We start from the raw sequence: 14,494 nt of genomic DNA on the forward strand, positions 1-14,494 counted from the left end.
TCTTCACGCAGCATCATACCTCCCATTTCATCTTCATCTACATCCTCTTCCATTTCCATAATATTGTCCTCAAGTACATCGCCCTAGTATAGACCCTTTATATACTCCTTCCACCTTTCTGCTTTCCCTTCTTTGCTTAGAACTGGGTTTCCATCTGAGCTCTTGATATTCATACAAGTGGTTCTCTTTTCTCCAAAGGTCTCTTTAATTTTCCTGTAGGCAGTATCTATCTTACCCCTAGTGAGATAAGCCGCAACATCCTTACTTTTATCCTCTAGTCGTCCCTGCTTAGCCATTTTGCACTTCCTGTCGATCTCATTTTTGAGATGTTTGTATTCCTTTTTGCCTGCTTCATTAACTGCATTTTTATATTTTCTCCTTTCATTAATTAAGTTCAATATTTCTTCTGTTAACCAAGGGTTTCTACTAGCTCTCGTCTTTTTATCTATTTGATCCCCTGCTGCCTTCACTATTTCATCTCTCAAAGCTACCCATTCTTCTTCTACTGTATTTCTTTCCCCTATTCCTGTCAATTGTTCCCTTATTCTCTCCCTGAAACTCTGTACAACCTATGGTTCTTTCAGTTTATCCAGGTCTCATCTCCTTAAATTCCCACTTTTTTGCAGTTTCTTCAGCTTTAATCTACAGTTCATAACCAATAGATTGTGGTTTAGCACCTCTACAAAAAAGACACTAAAAATTAGAGAAATACGTTATCTTACGGCACTGGGACTCCACCGCTATAACCTTTGTGACACAGAAGTTACATTAATTTTCTAAGACAAAATTGTACATAAATCATTTCCTAGCATATAACGCCTCTCTGAAGATTTGTGGTGTTTGGAAGATCCTTCCAGGCATCGCCAGACAAAAGTCTGGTCTATCCAAAAAAAAAAAAAAAAATAGAACAGCAGTTCTTTGGTGGGTCGAAATTACGACCTGTAACACGGACTTTTCGTTGTCACGTTGTGATGAACAAATACAGTACCTAACATTCTCTGACTACGCCTGAGTGTTAACTCGTCAAAAGTCGGCGAAACATTAAGTGAAATTTATCCCTAGTTTTCACGACCAAGAGAAACGCGCAACGTTTATCAGATCGACCGATCAAGTATTGAACTTCGTTAATTCTCTACTAATAACTTTATCTTGCTGAGTGCGCGAGATTACCGACTACGGGACACAAGACTACGTACTGGTCTACACATTGGGTATAAGTTTAACGAATTAATTTGGTGAACATAACGTCTTTACTCACAAAACGGAGCCCACTCGTGATCTTGAACATAGAACACGTATGAAAAATCCAGCACTGTGGTTCTGTAAAGGACAAACTGTATTCTCCGTAGTTACTCAGCAGGGAATACGATGGCTCAGGAGCACAACATGGGCGCACACACGCTCACGTAAAGTCTCAGACATTCACAAAATTACCGAAATTAATATTCACAGTTTTCGATCCAGAGTTGAGGTATCAAAAGGGTCTCCTGCACCCCAACAAACGAAACATGAACATTATAAGGAACTAGATGAGTGAAATAAACCACATAAGGTGAAGAACAAGTTCTGCCCCATCTCATTTTAGTGAGATGTTAGCAAAATTAACACCAACGAGAAAGCCATCACGCTCCTCACAAATTTCTTTAAAGTCACAGAAGTTTCTTAACTCAAAAGCCTGAGCAGCGACATGCCTAAAATCACGCTTTAAGCGTGGAGAGAAACGGAATGGCATACTACTGATAGCACAGCGATTGTACCGCGACTCTAAGCCTCAGCGACCCGTCATTTCTGTCGGAAATACAATCTGACCTGCCTCCAAGCACCGAGAGTGAAAAACGTGAAGTGAGAATTGACCACTCCACAACACGAATCCTTAAGTGGTGCCCGTAACTATCTTCAATACGGAGCCAGGAGAGACGAAATTTTAAACCAATGAAGTGCCCCAGGATTTACGCACATGCATGCGTTTGTAATTTAACCCACTTTCACTCAGTCCAGCGATCATCCTTGTCGAGGACATGTGGATACAGGTAGTGTTCTGGATATCAAATATAGTAAAAATGAGGAAAGCGCACTCAATGTTTGTTCCCAGTGAGATCTTCCTCCCTGGCTTGTAAAACTGTGGCAAGACGCAAGCAGAGAGGAGGTGACTTCCTGGCAGATTAAAACTGTGTGTCGGACCGAGATTCGAACTTGGGACCTTTGCCTTTGGCGGGAAAGGGCTCTCTGCCGACTGAGCTACACAAGCAAGACTCATTACCTGTCCTCACAGCTTCAATCCTGCCAGTTCCTCGTCTCCTACCTTCCAAACTTCTCAGAGGCTCCTCTGCGAAACTTGCAGAACTTTGGAAGGTGGGACACGAGGTACTGGCAGCATTGAACCTGTGACGAGGCGCCGTGAGTCATGCTTGGGTAGCTCAGTTGGTAGAGCACTTGCCTGCGAAAGGCAAAAGTCCATAGTTCGAGTCACTGTCTGGCTCACAGATTTAACCTGACAGGAAGTTTCATATCAGTGCACCCTCCGCTGCAGACTGAAAATCTCATTTTAGAGAGGAGATACTCTGCCTACCTGATCAAACGACTGAATTACATAACCACATAATATTACCCGGGGCATTTTAGCTCAGTTCTGCCGTCATTTTGACACATGTTTTTATACACCCATCTAGTACAGAGCCATATTTCAATGAAATAACTGATCATATGTGTAGCGTGTCTAATAAGATCGGAAAGGATGAAAGGATGAATAAGACACTTTTATTGTTGTTAGATCTGTATATTTGTTACCAGGACTGTCGTCACTGTCTTTATTAGGATATCAGGACGCAGTTTACATCAGTTAGAATGAATGTATCGTGCGTTATCGCAGAGGTAGTCACCATTTTTACCTACCGCTCACTACTGTATCCGTGTCGGCAGTAAAATTTTCTCACCGCCCACCGGTTCCACATCAATGGTAATATACGATGTAGAAAACCAATTTTACATTACAAAATTTATAAAGCAGAGGTTCAGCAACTTAAATGATATAATTGTAAGATGGCAAGAACCATGTCCCTTACTTGAAGTCATTAAATATCACCTAACTCACGTTGAGCGAACAGCAAGGCTGAACAAAAACGACTGACAAAGCACAATGCATCTTGTAGAGGGTATAATATGGATGTATTGAAATAATTAATGTCAGGTGATGGTTTTAAGGTAATTCACATGACACGAAAACTTTGTGGAAACACGTTGATTTACTGGAGGCCAGTTTACCCCAGGGAAGTACTCAGAATTGACTGTGGCCGCTGGGGGAGCGGCTAAGGGAAGCAACAATAGGTAGTTTAGAGCGGCTCAAGCTCTGAGAAAGCATTAACGGGGCGTGGCCTCCAGCCGCCCTAAGATGAGTGACAGTGAGTGGGTGGTTGACCCCGACTCCATGCTGGTGTACCGAGAAACAGATGGTGAGCTTGTATGCCTGTTGATAAATGTCCGTCATCCCGTTTTCTGTGAAACATGCGAGAAAGCAGCGCAAAGCTATGGTGGAGCGGTCAACTGAGGTCAAAATATGCGTGTTCATGACTATAGCAACTTCACGCCGAATTCATGGTCCGCAGAGTCTGAAGCAAATCAGGGGAAGAGCGACAGAATGAAATACGCCAGCCTCCGATGGGGATGTTGGACCAAGGAATTTGAAGTACTCTCCTGGGAGTCAGAATTCCGGAAAACTTGGTGTTTGTGCAGATGCTAACCTTCATGGGTGGCCTGAGAGGAGCTATATAGCAGAAGTTGAGAGGAAGGAAAATTTTGTGGGAATTTGTTCCCTTCCCAGAGCAGGCATTGGTCGGCACTGGGAAGCTATGCATAATTAACGCGACTTGTGCTGCAATTGGCATAAGTGATTTTGCTGGAGGGGAAACCAAGGCGAAGAGCGGACTGTGAGAAGTCTCCGTAGAGGTCTTCCATTCCCAGCTTGCCTAGAGTGTGGACGTGGCGTTGTTGACTCAGCTTGCCTGAGAAAGAGTGGGCATCTCTGCAGTTTAGGACTTAGCAAAGGGAACGATTGAGCTTGGAGATAGGAACTTTTGGTTCAGCTATGTACTGAGCAAGATAGCTAGGAGTGAATAGACGAGCACAGTCTTGCAGCACCACGAGGTCGGCAGATGTCCACACAACGGCGACTCTCCGCCACGCTCAATTCAGTGATATTGCACCCGCTCCGGCCACTGATTAATTTGTTGGATCACGTCGGCAAAGTTTCTACGAGGGTTTCATGGGCCGTATATTGTAGAATTCTTCTCGCACTTCGTATTACGCCTGGGTCAGTCGATAGGAATTACTTTTGATTTATCGCGCTTTACTCCACGCGAATGCAATTTATTACCACTGCCTGTTAGGAGAGTCATGTAACGTGATGATTGAAGGTCGTGAGTTAAAATAAATCTGTGCTTATCGGCTGCATCTGTTTTCAATCAAGTAGTTGAAATCCCAAGTCACTTTCTTAATTAATTTTATGTTCCACATTTGCATCTGGTGTTCAATAGCTGAATGTATCATCAATGTGCACCCCATTTTTTTTAAAAAAAGGGATCAATTCTGAATCAATTAATGTCAACACTGCTACTGCAGTTCAATCAGGAGTCACAGGGCCTTATTACTTTCTTTGCGTTATCCAACATTGCGGCAGTTGATCTGTTAGTCAATTACCCCTAGGGTGAACACACACCAAAACCAGATAAGTGATGAGTGGGGTGTTACATAGTAATTATTGTTACTGCTGTTATTGGTTTCTTTCGTGTTCCTCTCGCAGAAAGAGCTAGGGAATAATGACTATGTTCGTCCGTGTGAGTCGTAATTTCTCATCTATGCGAGATGTATGTTACCGGCAGTACGACCGTTCTGCAGTCAGCTTCAGATCTCGATACCCTAAATTTTCTCATTAGTGTTTATCGAAAAGAACTTCGCTTTGAATTTGCGAAGCATCTCCACTAGACTTTCTGTTGTTCGAATCTACTGGTACCAATTCCAGCAGTCCGACTCTTATTTTAATCCGACCTGGTATGGACCTCCAACACTAGTAGCACTCGAGAGCATTGGTATCCTATATACGGTCTGATTTACAGATGAAGCACAAGTTCCTAAACTTCTTCCAATAACCAAAAGTCGACCATTCGCCTGCCCTACCACAATCGTCACATGCTCGTTCCATTTCATATCGCTTTGAAACATTACGTCCAGATATTTACATTTCTACATTTAGAAACAGCTGCCATAATTGCACCAACAATAAATTTTTATAAGCCGTCTTTTACCATCCTACAGTCAGTCATCTACATTTTCCGGTACATCGCAGCACCATCAGGAAACAACTGCAGATTGCTGCCCACCCTGTTCGTCACATCGTTTAATGCATATAGAAAATAATAGCAGTCCGATCAGACTCCCCTGACCGAGCGAGGTGATGCAGTGGTTACACACATGACTCGCATTCGGGAGGACGACTGTTCAAACCCGTGTCCGGCTATCCTGATTTAGGGTCTTCATGTGTCAGCAAATCTCAGGATGATTCCTTTGAAAGGGCACGGCCAACTTCCTTCCCCATTCTTCTCTAATCCGACCGCACCTATGACCTCGCTATTAGGTTCCTTCCTCTTAAACCAACCAACCAACACTTCTCTGGGGACCAGATTAACTACAGCTTGTCTATGGTATCCTGAATAACATCCTGAAACCGTGAAATTGCCAACTTTTATTAGAATAAAGAACTAAAACGTTTACTCTGCGCTAATCTCTAGAGAATTTACTATTCAGTCTCACTTTATCGCTTCATCACAGCTCCTAACCTGTTATTAGATATACACAGCTGATCGTAAGGTAGTTTTCCAAGGAATATCAATGATACGATAATATAAAGCGATAATTTATCAGATGTGTTCCTCGACCGCTTACACAATTCCCTGTACTGTGGGAAAGAGCAGCCTGGTCCTTATATTTCTCTCAGTGCTCACCAGCTTTGGCAGACAGAGGTAGGCTACTCTGTCACTAATGCTCAACGCAGTTGTTGGCCTGCTTACAGTACGCCATCTCTCTTTGGCGCCCGTCTGCATATTAGTAAGTCCTATAACATGCTATAGGTCTGTTTTTATGTTGTACAATTTCATGTGCTGCACTGGGATCGTCATCAGACGCAATAACATTTCGTAAACGAACATATATATATATATATATATATATATATATATATATATATATATATATATATATATATATATACCCAAACTACGAGAGCAATCCCAAAAGTATGGTCTATTTGTTTATAAGTACGCAGACCTGTTTATTTCTACAATGGTTTACATCAGATCATTTAGCTATTTTTCGACGAAATTACCATTTCTGTCGATGCATTTTTCCAGACGCTGTGCCAGTCTTTGTACGCCCACGTCATACCAGCTCGCCGCCATGCTGTTCAGAAAGTTATGAACCTCTTCTTTCACCTCGTCATCGGAGCTGAATCGCTTTCCGGCCAAATGTTCTTTTAACCTAGGGATCAGGTGATAGTCACTTGGCGCCAAGTCAGGACTGTAGGGTGGTGGGTGATTATGTTCCACTGAAACTGTTGCAGGAAGGCAACGGTTTGCCGAGCGTTGTCATGAAGAATGTACGCCCTTGCTCAACATTCCTCTTCTCCAGTTATGAATTGCCCGTCTGAGGTTTTTCAGAGTCTCGCAGTACCCGTCAGCGTTAATTGTGTTTCCAGCGATTCAGATCCAACGACGAAGTGAAAGAAGATGAACATAACTTTCTGAACAGCATGGCGGCGAGCTGGTATGACATGGGCATACAAATATTCCCAGTGTCTACAAAAATGGATCGACAGAAATTGTGATTATGTCGAAAAAGTTAAATGTTCAAGCTGGTAACTGATGTAAACCACTGTAGAAATAAACAGGTCTATGTACTTATAAAAAAATAGGAGACCTTACTTTTGGGATCATCCGCGTAGTTTCAGTGAGAATATCGCCATCATCAGTGGGTTCCTTAATTCTGAAACATGCAAAAAAAAAAGGATACTTACATACATACTAAAACATTATCACATGTGTACTGTGGTGTCATTGATTTCTGTGAATGGTTTCAGAGTATCTTATTTACTTTATGACACAGCATGGTTTTTACGATTAGTGCTGCTGTTTCCTCATATTTTCTTTTTTTTTTTTGTTGCCGTTTTTCTCGGCATACATCACGTAATCTGCAACTGAATGAGTGGTTGTTGGTAAACAAATACGAAAACGTGAACTTATGTATGTCAACGTTATATATTTTGAATTGCGGTATTGTTGTGGATACAGATTTCGTGTGTACTAGGTTGTTTCGTAGTTCGTCATGTACTCACGTTTGTTGGACGGCTTTCAGGTGCTCTTAAACACAGAAAAGCGTAACTTTCGCACCTCCTTTACAACCCTAAACATTACACCACACCTTTGTGTTCGTGTGTGTCTCGAGGAATGTACAGCATATTATGAGAAGGTTATGAAAATTTTTCGTGACACACGAACAGTAAGAAGGTGTAATGTTTTGGATTACGAACAAGGTGCGAAAGCTATGTTCTTCTGTGTCTAAAAGCAGCTGCAATCCGTCCAACGAACTTGAGTACACGACAAACTACGTAACAATCTAATACACACGTAAACTGTATTTACAACAATACCGCTTTCACAAATGCATAACGCTGACATACGTAAGTTCACGTTTTCGTATTTGGTTAATAACAGTCACTCATACAGTTGCAGATGGCATGATGTAAGCTGACAAATACAGCAACAAAGAGACACAAAATATGCCGGAAACAGCAACAACAATAGTAAAAACCATGCTGTGACGTGAGGTAAATAAGGTATTAGAGATTATCAACAAGAAACAACATTTCGAACCAAAGAGTACAGATGTAGGTGGGGCTTCGAATTCCGTAAACATCATTGGCCTTTTGCGACCTAGCGTGCATGGGTTCCCTTGCTAGCGCTGACTGCGCTTGGGAATGCTTCGTCACCGACACGCATATGTAACGCAACTGAAATTCTCTTGGCATGTGATATGGTCTACTGAGTGAACTAGTTGTTTAAGGTTGTCATGAGAAATAAGAACGAACCGAGGAAACAGCTGCTGCTCCGATGCAACTCGTGTTCCGTGATCTTAAATAGTTAATAGGGTAAAGGAATCATTTACAGAGTCTTACAATTCGTACGACGTGAATATCATCAAACTAGTAAGTGAGGTGACGGCATAAAACTGTTTCCCTTAGTTATTCTTACGCCAACGTTGGTGCAAATCCTCATGCTAACTCAATACTATCATCTTGACATAACATTTAATTACATTGAAGAAAAGAATGAGATAGAAGTCAACATCTGCGATTATCTGTTAACTTAGAAATTATTGGAACCTGCAAATACACTCCTGGAAATTGAAATAAGAACACCGTGAATTCATTGTCCCAGGAAGGGAAAAACTTTATTGACACATTCCTGGGGTCAGATACATCACATGATCACACTGACAGAACCACAGGCACATAGACACAGGCAACAGAGCATGCACAATGTCGGCACTAGTACAGTGTATATCCACCTTTCGCATCAATGCAGGCTGCTATTCTCCCATGGAGACGATCGTAGAGATGCTGGATGTAGTCCTGTGGAACGGCTTGCCATGCCATTTCCACCTGGCGCCTCAGTTGGACCAGCGTTCGTGCTGGACATGCAGACCGCGTGAGACGACGCTTCATCCAGTCCCAAACATGCTCAATGGGGGACAGATCCGGAGATCTTGCTGGCCAGGGTAGTTGACTTACACCTTCTAGAGCACGTTGGGTGGCACGGGATACATGCGGACGTGCATTGTCCTGTTGGAACAGCAAGTTCCCTTGCCGGTCTAGGAATGGTAGAACGATGGGTTCGATGACGGTTTGGATGTACCGTGCACTATTCAGTGTCCCCTCGACGATCACCAGAGGTGTACCGCCAGTGTAGGAGATCGCTCCCCACACCATGATGCCGGGTGTTGGCCCTGTGTGCCTTGGTCGTATGCAGTCCTGATTGTGGCGCTCACCTGCACGGCGCCAAACACGCATACGACCATCATTGGCACCAAGGCAGAAGCGACTCTCAATGCTGAAGACGACAAGTCTCCATTCGTCCCTCCATTCACGCCTGTCGCGACACCACTGGAGGCGGGCTGTACGATGTTGGGGCGTGAGCGGAAGACGGCCTAACGGTGTGTGGAACCGTAGCCCAGCTTTATGGAGACAGTTGCGAATGGTCCTCGCCGATACCCCAGGAGCAACAGTGTTCCTAATTTGCTGGGAAGTGGCGGTGCGGTCCCCTACGGCACTCCGTAGGATCCTAAGGTCTTGGCGTGCATCCGTGCGTCGTTGCGGTCCGGTCCCAGGTCGACGGGCACGTGCACCTTCCGCCGACCACTGGCGACAACATCGATGTACTGTGGAGACCTCACGCCCCACGTGTTGAGCAATTCGGCGGTACGTCCACCCGGCCTCCCGCATGCCCACTATACGCCCTCGCTCAAAGTCCGTCAACTGCACATACGGTTCACGTCCACGCTGTCGCGGCATGCTACCAGTGTTAAAGACTGCGATGGAGCTACGTATGCCACGGCAAACTGGCTGACACTGACGGCGGCGGTGCACAAATGCTGCGCAGCTAGCGCCATTCGGCGGCCAACACCGCGGTTCCTGGTGTGTTCGCTGTGCCGTGCGTGTGATCATTGCTTGTACAGCCCTCTCGCAGTGTCCGGAGCAAGTATGGTGGGTCTGACACACCGGTGTCAATGTGTTCTTTTTTCCATTTCCAGCAGTGTATTTTACACGGAACAATCAGATTAATTTTACATGATTGACATTTTACTCTCAGTACAATCACACAATGACCCTCTCCATACTATATAGTTGAAAAATGTAAGATGAGTAACGTTTTGATGAATGAAATACGGCTTGGTAACGACGAAGACCAATAAGATTGAACACAAACAGAACGGTGTCGACCCCACACTGGTCGCAACTGTCAGTGCCACTCTGCTGCCCATTCGTTAAGACTGCATAAGAAGCCACACCCTTCCATTGTATCTCGCCAGGACGTAAACTGAAGGAATAGATTGCGTTGCATTTTTGAGTCGGCTTGTAAAAATACGACGTACCATTTTCAGTAGCACTGCATCAATATTTTACACGGAACAATCAGATTCATTTTACATGATTGACATTTTACTCTAAGTACAATCACACAATGACCCTCTCCATAACCGCCGTCTGCTTCACGTCTGCTGTGCAGCGAGCTACCTTAATTTAAGTATTAACTGTATTTTTCTTACTTGTCACTTCTTCTTCCGTGTGTTTTTGCTTTTAGGAAGCTTTAATTGTCGAGTGATAGTAATAGTGTTCCATAGATTTCGTGTTTGTTTTGAATACAGTCAGAGAGAGTCCCTTTAGTCAGCCATAGTGCCAGTAGTGCTAGTGTTTGTTTTCAGTACAGTCCAGAGACAGGTAGTGCTATTTTCATTGTTTTCTACAAGAAGTGGTTAGCAATCACAGTTTAGTCAATAATCAGCTGCCTTTAGTGAATTAGCAGTCTAGTTAAAAGTTGATTAAGTCTCTTCAGTAAATTGATTCCTTAGGATGGATAGGATGTGTGACTGCTGTGTACGGACGCAGGAGGAGCTGGCCACTCTTCGCGAACAGCTGAGCGTGTTGATGGCCGCGGTCAGCCGTCTTCAGTCTGCTGCCTCGGACTGTAGCGGCAGTGGGGAGTCTGGTGCGTCGCAAGGTTCACCCCAGGTGTTACATGCTTCACCCACTGTCCCTGCTGTCGAGACATCTTCGCGGGTACCTGGCGCGGTTGGGCCACCCTCTCCCTAAGGGGAGTGGCGGGTTCAGCGGCGCACGAGGCGGAGGGTAAATGTGGAGGCTGGCCGTGTGGCATCGCCCGCTTTGCCTGTGAGTGGACATGTGGCTGCTCCTTCAGCAAGGTCCGAGCAGGCACACGGCGGGAGGTGTTTATTAGTTATTGGGAGCTCCAACGTTAGGCGGGTGATGGAGCCTCTTAGGGAAATAGCGGAAAGGTCGGGGAAGAAGGCCAGTGTTCACTCTGTCTGCTTGCCGGGGGATCTCATCCGAGATGTGGAGGAGGCCCTACCGGCGGTGACAGAGAGCACTGGGTGCACCCGACTGCAAATGGTTGCTCATGTCGGCACCAATGACTCCTACCGTCTGGGTTCAGAGGTCATCCTCAGTTCGTACAGGCGGTTGGCGGAATTGGTGAAGGCGGAAAGCCTCGCGGGGTGTAATCAGAGCTAACTATTTGTAGTATCGTTCCCAGAACCGATCGCGGTCCTCTGGTTTGGAGCCGAGTGGAAGACTTAAACCAGAGGCTCAGACGATTCTGCGGAGAGCTGGGAGGCAAATTTCTCGACCTCCACTATCGGGTGGAGAAATGTAGGGTCCCCTGAATAGGTCAGGCGTGCACTACACGCCGGAAACGGCTACAAGGGTAGCGGAGTACGTGTGGAGTGCACATGGGGGTTTCGTAGGTTAGAGAATTCCCTCCCTAGGCCCGACAAGACGCCTCCTGAGACGCGGCAAGGTAGGAGTAGGCAAAATGCATCAGGGAATAACAATATTAATGTGCTAAAAGTAAACTGCAGGAGCGTCTATAGAAAGGTCCCAGAACTGCTCTCATTAATGAACGGTCACAACGCCCATATAGTACTAGGGACAGAAAGTTGGCTGAAACCAGACGTAAACAGTAATGAAATCCTTAACTCAGATTGGAATGTATACCGCAGAGACAGGCTGGTCAGTGAAGGGGGAGGCATGTTTATAGTGATAAGAAGTGCAATAGTATCGAAGAAAATTCACGGAGATCCGAATTGTGAAATGATTTGGGTGAAGGTCACGGTTAAAGCAGGCTCAGGCATGGTAATTGGATGTCTCTAGAGGTCCCCGGGCTCAGCAGCTGTTGTGGCTGAGCACCTGAAGAATAATTTGGAAAATATTTCGAGTAGATTTCCCCACCATGTTATAGTTCTGGGTGGAGATTTTAATTTGCCGGATATAGACTGGGAGACTCAAACGTTCATAACGGGTGGCAGGGAAAAAGAATCCAGTGAAATTTTTTTAAGTGCTTTATCTGAAAACTACCTTGATCAGTTAAACAGAGAACCGACTCGTGGCAATAACATATTAGACGTTCTGGTGACAAACAGACCCGAACTATTTGAATCAGTAATGCAGAACAGCGAATCGGCGATCATAAAGCGGTTACTGCATCGATGATTTCAGCCGTAAATAGAAATATTAAAAAAGGTGGGAAGATTTTTCTGTGTAGCAAAAGTGACAAAAAGCAGATTTCAGAGTACTTGATGGCTCAACACAAAAGTTTTGTCTCAAGAACAGATAGTGTTGAGGATCAGTGGACAAAGTTCAAAACCATCGTACAATATGCGTTAGATGAGTATGTGCCAAGCAAGATCGTAAGAGATGGAAAAGAGCCACCGCGGTACAACAACCGAGTTAGAAAACTGCTGCGGAAGCAAAGGGAACTTCACAGCAAACATAAACATAGCCAAAGCCTTGCAGACAAACAAAAATTACGCGAAGCGAAATGTAGTGTGAGGAGGGCTATGCGAGAGGCGTTCAATGTATTCGAAAGTAAAGTTCTATGTACTGACGTGGCAGAAAACACTAAGAAATTTTGGTCCTATGTCAAAGCGGTAGGTGGATCAAAACAAAATGTCCAGACACTCTGTGACCAAAATGGTACTGAAACAGAGGATGACAGACTAAAGGCCGAAATACTAAATGTCTTCTTCCAAAGCTGTTTCACAGAGGAAGACTGCACTGTAGTTCCTTCTCTAGATTGTCGCACAGATGACAAAATGGTAGATATCGAAATAGACGACAGAGGGATAGAGAAACAATTAAAATCGCTCAAAAGAGGAAAGGCCGCTGGACCTGATGGGATACCAGTTCGATTTTACACAGAGTACGCGAAGGAACTTGCCCCCCTTCTTGCAGCGGTGTACCGTAGGTCTCTAGAAGACCGTATCGTTCCAATGGATTGGAAAAGGGCACAGGTCATCCCAGTTTTCAAGAAGGGACGTCGAACAGATGTGCAGAACTATAGACCTATATCTCTAACGTCGATCAGTTGTAGAATTTTGGAACACGTATTACGTTCGAGTACAATGACTTTTCTGGAGACTAGAAATCTACTCTGTAGGAATCAGCATGGGTTTCGAAAAAGACGGTCGTGTGAAACCCAGCTCGCGCTATTCGTCCACGAGACTCAGAGGGCCGTAGACACATGTTCACAGGTAGATGCCGTGTTTCTGGACTTCCGCAAGGCGTTTGACACAGTTCCCCACAGTCGTTTAATGAACAAAGTAAGAGCATACGGACTATCAGACCAATTGTGTGATTGGATTGAGCAGTTTCTAGATAACAGAACGCAGCATGTCATTCTCAATGGAGAGAAGTCTTCCGAAGTAAGAGTGATTTCAGGTGTGCAGCAGGGGAGTGTCATAGACCCGTTGCTATTCACAATATACATAAATGACCTGGTGGATGACATCGGAAGTTCACTGAGGCGTTTTGCAGATTATGCTGTGGTGTATCGAGAGGTTGCAACAATGGAAAATTGTACTGAAATACAGGAGGATCTGCAGCGAATTGATGCATGGTGCAGGGAATGGCAATTGAATCTCAATGTAGACAAGTTTAATGTGCTGCGAATACATAGAAAGATAGATCCCTTATCATTTAGCTACAAAATAGCAGGTCAGCAACTGGAAGCAGTTAATTCCATAAATTATCTGGGAGTACGCATTAGGAGTGATTTAAAATGGAATGACCATATAAAGTTGATTGTCGGTAAAGCAGTTGCCAGACTGAGATTCATTGGAAGAATCCTAAGGAAATGCAATCCGAAAACAAAGGAAGTAGGTAACAGTACGCTTGTTCGAACATTGCTTGAATATTGCTCAACAGTGTGGGATCCGTACCAGATAGGGTTGATAGAAGAGATAGGGAATATCCAACGGAGAGCAGCGCGCTTCGTTACAGGATCATTTAGTAATAGCGAACGCGTTACGGAGATGATAGATAAACTCCAGTAGAAGACTCTGCAGGAGAGACGCTCAGCAGCTCGGTACGGGCTTTTGTTAAAGTTTCGAGAACAGACCTTCACCGAAGAGTCAAGCAGTATATTGCTCCCTCCTACGTATATCTCACGAAGAGACCATGGGGATAAAATCAGAGAGATTAGAGCCCACACAGAAGCATACCGACAATCCTTCTTTCCACGAACAATACGAGACTGGAATAGAAGGGAGAACCGATAGAGGTACTCAGGGTACCCTCCGCCACACACCGTCAGGTGGCTTGCGGAGTATGGATGTAGATGTAGAATACAAAACCAGAAGTTGTTAGTTATCGCTGTCC

Source organism: Schistocerca gregaria, chromosome 3, assembly GCF_023897955.1.
Source record: "Schistocerca gregaria isolate iqSchGreg1 chromosome 3, iqSchGreg1.2, whole genome shotgun sequence".
Taxonomy (NCBI): Eukaryota; Metazoa; Arthropoda; class Insecta; order Orthoptera; family Acrididae; genus Schistocerca; species Schistocerca gregaria.